Below are 12,646 nucleotides of genomic sequence, written 5' to 3'. Positions count from 1 at the left end.
ATGTACAGGTCTAGTTAAAGTTTGCCTCTTGCACCATGTTATAATATCATGAAAATTAAGAGATATTAACCATTATGCGAGATATGTCGCTGCCACAGTTGCTGTAAAATTCCAGCAGCTGCGAACGTACTTGGGCCTCATTTTCAGCTAAGTGAACGATGCCTAATGCCCCAAATCTGCCATCGATGTAAAGTTTTGTGAACGAACATAAAGTTGCATGTTTTGAGATTCTTGAAATTCCCTATAAATGTTGAGTTATGCTTGAAAATGCATAAACACGTCATTACTCATCACTATTGCTCATTCGAGGCCGCACCTTGATCTTGCGAATAAAGTTTGATTTTCTCAATAAGTGAAGCATCTAACTCTCTTGCTTAGTTATTAAGATGTATTGATCTAGTAATGAGTGTGAATGCCACATGATAATTGCAATGCATATGCTATAGGAATATATGAATGATGCCACTTAACAAAATGTTAGGTGAAGAGTAAACGGTGCAATATTGATTTGTTTGATTTATGATGAAAGTTTCATGATAATTGTCAAAATGCCATTGATAATGCTCAATGGTATGCTGTGAATCATGGAATGCATGCCTCGTTATGATTGCCATACTGATATAATGCCGTTATGATGAGAATGTGTGGTATATTCCATTAGACAAATGAATTGACTTCGGTGAATGAAATGAGGCTTTAATATTAACCATTATGCATTAGGACCCGAGCCCATTAGTAGTGGGTCTTGTTACTCTTTTATTGATCAGAATGCTAACTACTGCGCATTCGGACCCAAGCTCATTGGTAGTGGATACTGTGCTGTTATGCTGACTACTACACATTGGGACCCGAGCCCATTGGTAGTGAGTGCTATATTGTTATATTGATGATAATGCTAACTACCACACATTGGGACTTGAGCCCATTAGTAGTGGATACTGTGTTGTTATGTAGACTATTGCATTGGGACTCGAGCCCTTTGGTAGTGGATACTAGACTAAATTATGAGAGAAAGCTACGTGGTGGGACCAGAGCCTATCAATAGTGAAGCTAGGTTCACCAAGATAGTGACATCGGCTTCTTTCCTAGCCTGCACAATGACAGGAACATGTTAGGGGAGAAAAGAGGGTCACTCCCTATGATTCGTAATAAGAAATATGAGATCTGATTTGATACCTTGTGAGGTAACGACTTGTTGAACCCCCAATGCGTGCTGAGGACCGTGTGCGTGAGTTGAGGGTATTATGAAGAGGATTACCCCACTTGTCATCACCCTCCCTCCTGTGGGATGGTAAAAGGCCTAAGAAATGGGATTGGCTTATCTTGATAGATAAGGCTTCTACTAGCAGGAGTAGGTGAATTAGGGAGTGAGTATGTGATGTATATATTGGAATTAGGATTTCTCCTGTATTGACTACCTGGTGTTGCTTACATTGGATGCACTTTTAAATTAGTTATCTTGTTATATCGGCTATGTTGATTTGATAACCAATATGCTCGACTACTGCACTATCATAAATGATGATTAATGATACTATTCCTTGTACTTGAGTTTATTTAATATCCATGTATAACACTAGATCTGCTTACTGAGCTTCAAAGCTCATTCCACTACATTTTTCTTTCTATAGATTTACAGCAACAGGTTGCAAGTTGGAGGTGTGGGCCGCAGCTGAAGTTTGAAGCGACTACTTTTGAAGAAGCTCAAGGATCTTGTAGGATTTGGGCCCTCAACCTTTCTTAAATTGTTCTTAGAGATTTTGTAATTGCAGTCCTTGGAGCCTTAAACTTGATTGTATCACCTTTAAACTATAATATTATGTAATATCCTTCTCAGGAATGGGCTTTGTTAAGTATTAAATTATATTAGTGTTTACTTCCTTGGTTTGTTGATTACCATATGGAGGCGTTAAATTTCCCCCCACCTGGGTGATAAACGCTACATTGGGATCACGAACCCGTACCCGGTTGCCTTCCGTTAAGAGAGTCTTTAGAAAAGCTTTGGGGTTGTCTTGTGATTGGGTGCTCCTACGGTTAGGTTGAAGATGCCAAGAGCTCGTACCCATAATGCGAGTTCCAGCAATGAGAACACCGAGGCACTCAGTGAATTCTATAGGACTCTGGGGTCCATGACTCAAATGATGAAAGAGTCGATGTCAGTTTAGTCCACCCCTACCCTGGAGCAGGACGATAGTATCTTGATTGAGAGGCTTAGAAGGCTAGTGCCACCAACCTTTCTTGGGTAAGGAGGAGTAGAGAAGGCCGAAAGATGGAAGAGGTAGATAGAGAAGATTTTGGAAGTGTTGCACTGCTCGGATGAGCAGAAGGTTAGATGTGGGACGTTCATGCTAGAAGGAGATGTTGAATACTGGTGGAATTTGGTAAAGCAAACTTGGAGGGAATTAGGGACCGAACCCACTTGGGAGAACTTTCTAATAGCGATGAGAAATACTTTCTAAATTCAGTCAGGGAGAGGAAAGAAGTAGAATTTATTAAGCTCTAGCAAGGGAACATGATTGTTGAGCAATATGCCGTCAGGTTTGCAGAGCTCTCTAGGTTCGCACCCCATATTGTAAGCACCGAGGCGCGAAAGGTATCCAATTTTGAAAGGGGCCTACGGCCGGACATAAGGGGTAGAGTAATGTCGGCCAACCTAAAGTCATACGCCCCGATGGTAGACTTTGCCCTAAATGTCAAAGGAGAATGTGAGGACCACCGATTGAGGAAGGAAGGAAGAATGAAGGCTGCGTTGTCAGGGAGACTCGGGAAGTAGCCCGGCAAGTTTCAAGAAGGTGAGTGAGAAGGAGGCCATATCAGCTAAGTCTGAGAACGCAGAAGATTTCCCCGGGGCGGTATGAGCAATGATCGGTGCCCTGTTTGTACTCACTGTGGGAAGGACAACCAGACTGTTGAAGATTGTTACCGAAAGAAGAATGTGTGCCTAAGATGTGGCAAGACGGATCACTGGGCTAGGGACCGCCCTATGATGAAGACTGAGGATTACTCAAAGATTCAAGGATGAGTGTTTGCCCTCACAAAGCAAGAGGCGAAGGCGTCAACCTCAGTAATTCGAGGTACGCTCTCAATTTGTGATGCTAAATCTAGAGCGTTAATTGACCTTGGTTCTTCTTGCTCATTTGTTCCACCCCATTTTGCTTGCCATTTGAATGGTGTACCTACACACCTTAACTACACCCTGGTAGTATGCACACCAGTAGGAGGATCTACAGAGTCAGATAGAGTGTATAAGCAGTGTAAGGTTTCAATTTATTGTTGTGATCCATCTGTAGATCTAATTCACCTAGATTTTCAAGACTTTGATGTCATCCAAAGCATGGAATGGCTGTTTACGCACCTTGCCACCATCGACTGTCATGAGAAGACGATGAACTTTAAACGTCCAAATCAAATAGAATTAAACTTTGAGGGCATTAGAAACACTTCTCCTCTGCATATTATATCTACCCTCCAAGCCTCTCACCTCCTGGCTAAGAGATGTGTTGGGTATCTATCCTATGTAGTAGAGAATAGGGGTGTTATGTCCCAGCTAAAAGGAATACCAATGGTAAAAGAGTACCCTGATCTATTCCCCAAAGAATTGTCATCCTTGCCTCCAATAAGAGAAATTGACTTTGAGATAGATGTAACTCAGGCACTGCACCCATCTCTAAAGCCCTGTATAGAGTGGCTCCAGCAGAGTTGAAGGAGTTGAAAGAGCAGCTACAGGAATTGTTGAATAAGGGGTTCATCCAACCCAGCGTGTCCCCCTAAGGTGCACCAGTCCTATTTGTGAAGAAGATGGATGGGTTGCTGAGGCTGGGTATTAACTATAGGTAGTTGAACCAAGTGACGGTGAAGAATAAGCACCCTCCACCTAGAATTGACGACCTCTTTGATCAACTCCAGGGAGCCTAGGTGTTTTCTAAGATCGATCTCCAATCAGGATATCACCAACTAAGGTTGAGGGAAGGAGACATCCCAAAGACTGCCTTCAAAACTCGATGTCATCATTACGAGTTCCTTGTGATGCCATTTGGATTAACCAATACCCCTGCTGCATTCATGGATCTAATGAATAGGGTGTTCCGACCTTTTCTAGATGACTTTGTGGTGGTATGTATTGATGATATTGTGGTATACTCGAAAGGTTGGGAGTTACATGAGCAGCGTCTAAGATCTATTTTGCAAACTTTAATGTTAGAAACGTTGTATGCCAAATTTAGTAAAAGTTAGTTTTGGTTTCCCAGTATAACCTTCCTAGGTAACATTATTTCCCAAGCCGGGATCGCAGTCGACCCCTACAAGGTTGAAGCCATACTTTGATGGGTAAGGTTAGTAAATGTGACTGAAGTTCGTAGTTTATTGTGGTTAGCCGATACTACAGGTGCTTTGTAGAGGGACTCTCAAAGATGGCATTTCCCCTAACTCGGCTGGAAATATGTAATATTCATATGGTCAGAAGATTGTGAGAGAAGGTTTTAAGAACTTAAAAAGAGACTGACCACCACCCCGATCCTGGCTTTACTCAAAGGAAATGAAGAATTCGTGATTTATACTGATGCATCTCATAGAGGCCTCGGGAGTGTACTAATGCAGAGAGGTAAGGTTATTGTTATGCCTCCAGGCAATTACAGTCGCACGAGCAAAACTACCCTACTCACAAATTTGGAACTCACGGCAGTAGTATTTGCATCGAAAATCTAGAGGCACTACCTCTTTGGAGCCCAGTTTAAGGTGTTCACGGACCACAAGAGCTCCAACCAGTTGTTTTCCCAAAAAGAGTTGAACATGAGGCAAAGGAGATGGATGGACTATGACTACACAATCGAATACCATCTGGGTAAGACTTATACAGTAGCCGACACCTTAAGTAGGAAAACCGTGGTCTCCGTGGCACAATTGATGGTGCGAGAATTGAAGTTGTTGGAGGATGTATTGGAATGGGGCCCATCTCAACCTCTCGATGAAGGGAGGAAAGTACTATAATGTTTAAGGGTGGAGCCCCAACTCTTCCAACAAGTCCGAGCGGCTCAGAAAGAAGATCCCCACCTGATGAAAATCCTTGAAGAACTAAAGACAGAAGGGAAAGAGGATTTTTCTGTAGGTAGTGATGGACTGTTAAGGTTTAAGGGCCGAGTATGTGTTCCTAATGATGAAAGTGTAAAAGAGACCATTATGAAGGAAGCACATCACTCTCGCTACACGATACATCCTGGGGGTATGAAGATGTACCAGGATTTGAAAAGAGAATTCTGGTGGAATAACATGAAGAGAGACGTGGCACAGTTTGTGGCTAAATTCTAACGTCCCAACAAGTAAAGGCTGAACATCAGAAACCTGTTGGATTATTATAGCCTCTGCCCATACCACAGTGAAAATGGGAACGCATCGCAATGGATTTTGTCTCTAGGTTATCAAGCTCTAGTGCAGGGCATGATTGTATCTGGGTCGTGATGGACCGACTAACTAAGGCTGCTCACTTCTTACCGGTTTGCATGACCTATTCATTGGACAAGTTGGCCCAACTATACATCAGCGAAATATTGAGACTTCATGGGATTCCTATCATCATTGTATTAGACAGAGACCCTAGGTTCACCTCTAGATTTTGGCCAAGCCTGCAATTAACCTTGGGAACTGAACTTACTTTTAGTATCGCCTTCCACCCCCAAACGGATGGGAAATCCGAGAGGACCATTCAAACCTTGGAAGACATGTTGAGGGTTTGTGTGTTAGATTTTAAAGGAAGCTGGTAAGACCACCTGCCCCTAATAGAGTTTGCCTACAACAACAGCTTCCAAGCTAGTATTCAAATGGAGCCTTATGACGCCTTATATGGAAGGAAGTGTAGATCACCCATCTATTGGGATGAAGTGGGCAAAAGAAAATTGATGAGCTCTAAAATTGTTCAAATAACCTCTAAGACCATTGCCTTAATTAGAGAGCGGCTCAAGATAGCCCAAGGTTGGCAAAAGCGTTACACCAATAATCGCAAGAGAGACCTCGAATTTGAGGTGGGAGACCCAGTCTTCCTAAAGGTATCGCCTATCAAAGGTGTTCCAAGATTTGGTAGGAAAGGGAAATTAAGCCCACGATTCATTGAGCCGTTTGAAATTTTGGAAAGGATTGGAAGTGGGGCATACTAACTCGCCTTGTCACCAAAATTGACCATTATTCATAATGTCTTTCATGTGTCCCTATTAAGGAGACATCAGCCCGACCCTTCCCATGTTTTGGAGTATGAACCGATCCTGTTCCGACAAGACTTGACTTACATCAAGCGGCTTATCAGAACATTAGACCAGAGGATACAAGTATTACGTAATAAGGAAATTGCTCTTGTCTGGTACAATGGCAATATCACTCAAAGGAAGAATCAACATGGGAACGGGAGGATGAAATTAGGGAGAAATACCCCCACCTCCTTGATCAATGATTTTGGGGATAAAATTCATTTTAAGAGGGGGATGATGTACACCACAATTCGATCGAACCAGACCACTCATAGCAGTAGAAAGAGAGAAGGGAATCGAGAAGGATAGAAGCGCACGACCGGTGCTATGGGCCAAGGTTAGCACCGTCTGGGTGTTTAGAGCTAGTGTCGTCCATGTAGCTTGAAAGCCATTGCCATGCGTAAGAGAGAAGAACGGTAATGCCACAAGCAAGCGAGGGATATTTTCGTGAGCATGAGAGGAGTGTAGCAGTAATCAAGCACGTGAAACAAGGTATCGTGGACTGAAACATCGCCGCGAGCTTATCGCCGCCTAGATTAAGAACGCGGTAGAGTAGAGAGAGTGGAAGGCTATTGCCGCACAAAAGGCAGAGTATCACCACATGAGGAGGAGGCTATTGCCGAGCTCATTAAGTGTTGAATGATGGCCGACAAGGTCAGCACTGCATCGCTTTTGTCAGAGACACACCGTGTGGCTGATGCCCGCTGCAGTTTTCTTCTCCACCTACCATGACATCAGCCATAGTGAACTTCACCAACTCCCAGCAACCCTCGCTTACCCCCGCAACCTTATATAACGCCCTCTACCCATCGCTGTGTGCATGCCTACATCATAGCTATGGGAGTCCTATTGCCGTGAGGAGATCTCTGGGATGAAGATGGCTATGTGAAGCTGTTGTGGGAAGCACCAAGGGCGGCGAGCGAACTAAGTGAAGAGAGTGGGGAGTTCCGTGAGCCTGTAAGTGGGCTTAGTGTTATGTTCTTTAGCTTAATTGGAACTTAACGGAACATTGTCAATGAGAAGAACGAGTGGAGAATGAATGAAATAGGGTAGAATAAATGGTTGAGAATGAATTGTTATTCGTAGGGTCGTTTCTTGCCAAACTTGCAAGCTTATCCAATGAGAATTAAGTTTTATTCAATAGTAAGTAACACGGTGATGACACATAGAATTTCCAGCTCGAGCTGTTGCTCAGTGCTCTTCACTAGCCAAACGGTTCCTGCTTGGGCTAAATTTTACCTCTTGCACCATGTTATAATATCATGAAAATCAAGAGATATGGTTCCTTATGTGAGATATGTCACTGCCACAATTGCTATAAACTTCTAACAACTGTGAACCTACTTGCACCTCATTTTTGGCTAGGTGAATGACTCCTAAATGCCCCAAATTCCACGGATGTAAAGTTATGTGAATGACGTAAAGTTACATGTTTTGAGATTCTTGAAATTCCCTATAAATATTGTGTTTGAAAATGCATAAACACGTCATTACTCATCACTACTGCTTATTTGAGGCCACACCTTGATCTTGTGAATAAAGTTTGATTTTTCATCTAACTTTCTTACTTAGTTATTAAGATGTATTAATCGAGTAATGAGTGTGAATGCCACATGATAATTTCCATGTATATGCTATGGGAATATATGAATGATGCCACTTAACAAAGTGCTAGGTGAAGAGTAAACGGTGCAATATTGATAGGATTGATTTATGATGAAAGTTTCATGATAATTATCAAAATTCCTTTGACAATGCTCACATATGAATGTTATGCTATGAATCATGGAATGAATGCCTCATTATGATTGCCAAACTGATATAATGCCGTTATGATGAGAATGTGTTGTATATGCCATGAGACAAATGAATTGACTTGGGTGAATAGAATGAGGCTTTAATACTGACCGCTATGCATTGGGACTTAAGACATTAGTAATGGGTATTGTACTCTTTTATTGATGAGAATGCTAACTACTACGCATTGGGACCCAAGCCCATTGGTAGTGGATAATGTGCTATTATGCTTACTACTACGCATTGGGACTCGAGCCCATTTGTAGTGGGTATTGTATTGTTTTATTGATGAGAATGCTAACTACTACTCATTGGGACCCGAGCCCATTGGTAGTTGATACTGTGCTATTATGTAGACTACTATGCATTGGGACTCACGCCCTTTGGTAGTAGATATTGGACTAAATGATGAGAATATTGGATGCTAGGCGGTGGGCCACGAGCCTATCAGTAGTGGAGCTAGGTTCACTGAGATAGTGATGCCAGCATATTGCCTAGCCTGCACAGTGATAGGATCAGGTTAGGGGAGAAAAGAAGCTCGCTCCCTATGATTCATAATAAGAAATATGAGATCTGATTTGGTACCTTGCAAGGTGATGACCTCTCGAACCCGCAATGTGTGCTAGGGACCATGTGCGTGAGTTTAGGGTATTACAAAGCAAATTGCTCCGCTTGTCATCACCCTCCCTCCTGTGGGATGGTAGAAGCCTTAAGCAATGGGATTGGCTTAGCCTGATGGATAAGGCTTCTACTAGCAAGAGTAGGTAAATTAGGGAGTTAGTATGAGACGTATATATTGGAATTAGGATTTCTCCTGTATTGGCTGCTTGGTGTTGCTTACGTTGGATGCACTTTTATATTAGATATCTTGTTATATCGGCTACATTGATTTGATAACCAATATGCTCGATTATTGCACTATCATAAATGATGATTGATGACACTATTCCTTTTACCTGAGTATGTTTAATATCCATGCATAACATGTTTAATATCCATGCATAACACTAGATCTGCGTACTGAGATTCCAAGCTCATTCCACTACATTTTTCTCCTTGTAGATTGAAAGCAACTGGTTGCAAGTCGAAGGTGTGGGCCGCAGCAGAAGGTTGAAGCGATTACTTTTGAAGAAGCTGAAAAAACCTAGGTGAGCCTATTCGTGGGGTCATGAGGTTTACAGCGAATAGGCTCACCAAATCATGAGAACTATGAATTATGAGCCCCTGTTTAATCAAATGCTAAGGGGTGAGGAAGCAACTGCTCCCCTGTTCGAGGTCATTGGAGCTGCTGCAAGTTGTCAAAAGACGAAGCAAGGAGTGGGCTATTCTTTTTCGTCTCACACGGTGAAAGGGGAGAAGCAATAAAGCAGAAAGAAAAGGAGGAATAAAAGAGCCACCCACCACACTGAAGCAGAATAGATAATTTTATTCATAAAGCAAGAGAGCATCACAAGAAACAGAATACAAATAAAGTAAAAGGAAACGAGTGGCATTTTATTTCTATTGCTAAACGTTTGTGTACAACGAATTATAAATGAAGAAGATCGCTCAGTTCTCAAGACTAAGTCGTTAGTAGTTCTGTTGTGTCCATTTGATTCCATCCTTCATAGTCGCTGCCTGGAGAAAGGCAAACTTTCTAACCAAAGGACGATATTCTCCACGTACCAACTGAGGTGAAAATGGGTCTTTTTCTACCTCACAGGCTGTGGTAAGAAAGCCTTCCAAATCATTGATGTTACGTTCATGAATCCCCATGTCATCCTCAATTTCAACGCATGCGATTTCTTTAAATATCGAAGGAATCTCTGAAGGAAAAATCTCAAAATCTGGGTGAACGAACTGATGCATGAGCAAGTTGATTTTAGGATACCCAAGTGTGCCATTACAGAATCTGTGACAGTCAAAGGCCCAAGGAAGAACTTAAGTAAAGGCCTGATAGAGGGATATTTCTTAATAGAACCAGATTCTTCTCAATCCAGAACTGCCCTAACCTGTTGAGCTATTTCAGTCAATTTCATTTTGAACTAGTCTTCATAGGGAACATTGAAGTCTAGGAGGTTGTCCATTAGCCTCTTCACCAAAAATGGGAACATGATCAGCTCGAAGAAAGAATCACGACCGAAAAGTTGATAAGCGGCTCTAAGAAGATCACGCCCATTGTCCTCATAAACATTAAGACGATTGAGCCTGGTAACTTGCGCAGGGAAAGGCATCATGGCTTGTGATACGACAAAGCCTCCACGAATGCGCCAAACGAGAGGATGAATAACTTGTCCCAAGAAGGAGGCGACTACAAAAGCTGAACCTATGATAGGTTCCCTTTGAGCAGAAATTGCAAGGTCCACTCTCAAAGTTGCAAGAGAAAACACCCTGTTACCCATTACTATCAAGTCGCACAGACCAGAATCACCCCAAGAAGACAGTGGCGCTCCACAACTCTTGAGAACAAGAGGTTGAGATGAGGGATGCACTTCATTAGGTTCAATTGCCATCAATTCTTTTATATTTTCGTTCTCAGAAACCTTTTTCAAAGGCACCAGCAATTTGAAAGCTTTCGAGGCCCTGGCTGGCTACCGAGAAGACATCCATTAAAGACAATTTATCCAACCACCATCTACTCACAATCAATCACCAAGACACAAGCATAACATCGACGATGTTGGTGGAGGCTGTCACCGTCTGCCCATTGAGGTATTATCGTCATTTCACGACTAAGGGGCTATCATCATCTACCAAAGTAAATCAGAAGCATCGCACAAAGACCAAGATGAAGGGTGGGGTAACGTCATCTGCTTCTAACACTTGCGCTCCATCTACTTACATGCGTCACACGTGTGGCACACCACGTCCCTTGAAATCTAGGCACGTCGACTGACACTTGCGGTGTGGCCTGTCACCACGCGTGCGGAGGGTGACCATTCGCCGTCCCATAACCCTTACCCTCCCCCACCGTTACAGCCTCACGACACCTCGGTTTCTCACCGACGTTTTCTTCCCTCGCTGGGAACTCACTCCAACTCGTTGAGAAGCCCTTCCTCGTATATTCCCACTCTTCCACTGGTGACTGAAGCTGACAAAAAACCACTAGAACTCTTGAAAAAGCTCCCATGTGACCCTGCAAGTTTACCTTCTCCTTTCTTCGCACTCCTCAACTCGTCCAAAAATCACAGAGTTTCCAGCAGAGCCACTGCTTCTTCTCCTTCTTCTCTCCCGATAACCAGAAGACCGTCAGGATCCCCTGGCCACTTTGCAATCTTCTAAGCAACCACTAAACAATCGGAAAAGCACTGAAATTTCTACATAGTACCACTTCAACTCTCGTAGTTTCGCTAAAGCCTCGGTGAAGCCCCTGTTCCCAGCTCATAAGGTCTCAAGCACTCTCTGAAAACTTTCGCAAAGCACGTTGCTAAGGTTTGCAACCTGCTCAATCCGTCGAAAATCTCTTGAAGGCCTGTATACTACGAGTTTTGGCTAGGAAGCTCTTATCGAAAGTCTCTTGACAGAAGCTCCAGCGCTCTCTCTCTCTAAAAATATCTCTTCACTATTTTACCTTTGGTAAAACAGTAAAATGGGGTTTTACCCCCTTTTGTACTCAATGGTGCTGCGAAGTGGCCCTCACAAGTTCGAAATGACGCTCTACGCGTTGTCTTCAGATGGTGATGGGTCCAGACTGGGGTGGGGCAAGCTCGAGGATTGAATGAGCTATTGTCTCGTGCTTCGCATAGAGCCTATCGTCGCATGTTTCGCATTGAGGGTATTGTCACGAGCTTCGCACAGAGGCTATCGTTGCATGCTTCCCATAGAGGCTATCGACGCGTGCTTTACAAGAGGCTATCATCGTGCGCTTCACCAAGGCCAAACGTCGTGATCGCGTCATCTGGGCTTAATGTCGTGCGCACGTCATCCAAAGCATAGCGTCGTGCATGCTATAGCACTGGCGACTTTGGAGTTTTCCCACTTTCCCTAGATCGTGACCTGTCATCACCACAAGTAGAACACCACTTTGCATCTCGTAGGAGTCAAGTCTCCAGTTACCACCCTGTTCCCCATGGAGTCACATTCTCTACCCACATAAAATGGTCTAGGTGCAGACCGTAAACTCCATGGTCAAAACTATATGACTTTAAACTGTAGAGGAGGTCTAGTCGCATGACCTTAAACTACGTGGTCGGTGTTGCATGACTCTAAATTGCATAACCACGGTCTAGCTATATGACCTGAAACTATAGTGCACGTCTTGACCATATGACATTAAAAGGCTTAACATCATTGTCCAAACTATATGACCTTAAACTGTAGCGGAGTCTAGTTGCATGACCTTAAACTACATGGTCCTAGCTGTAGGACTTTAAACTGCATAGCCATGGTCCAAGCAACAATACCTTAAAACTGAAGCGCACGTCCTTGTAGCAAGATGTTAAAATAACATGACAAATAGTTCATGTGCATGACTTTAATCTGCAAAATGGACACACCTCCCTCAGCCCCAGTAGGAGTCACATCCGTATAGCTGCCCATCATCCCCCGTAGAGTTAGGGTCATCCTTATCTCTTCAATCCCCAGTAGGGTTGCACATGTGCTCCGGCTTGTCATTCTCAATGGAGTTACATGCAAAC

The sequence above is a fragment of the Amborella trichopoda genome, chromosome 12 (assembly GCF_054954075.1).
Source record: "Amborella trichopoda isolate Santa Cruz 75 chromosome 12, AtrichopodaSantaCruz75HAP2 v2.0, whole genome shotgun sequence".
Classification (NCBI taxonomy): Eukaryota; Viridiplantae; Streptophyta; class Magnoliopsida; order Amborellales; family Amborellaceae; genus Amborella; species Amborella trichopoda.
Note: the sequence above shows the minus strand (reverse complement) of the source record.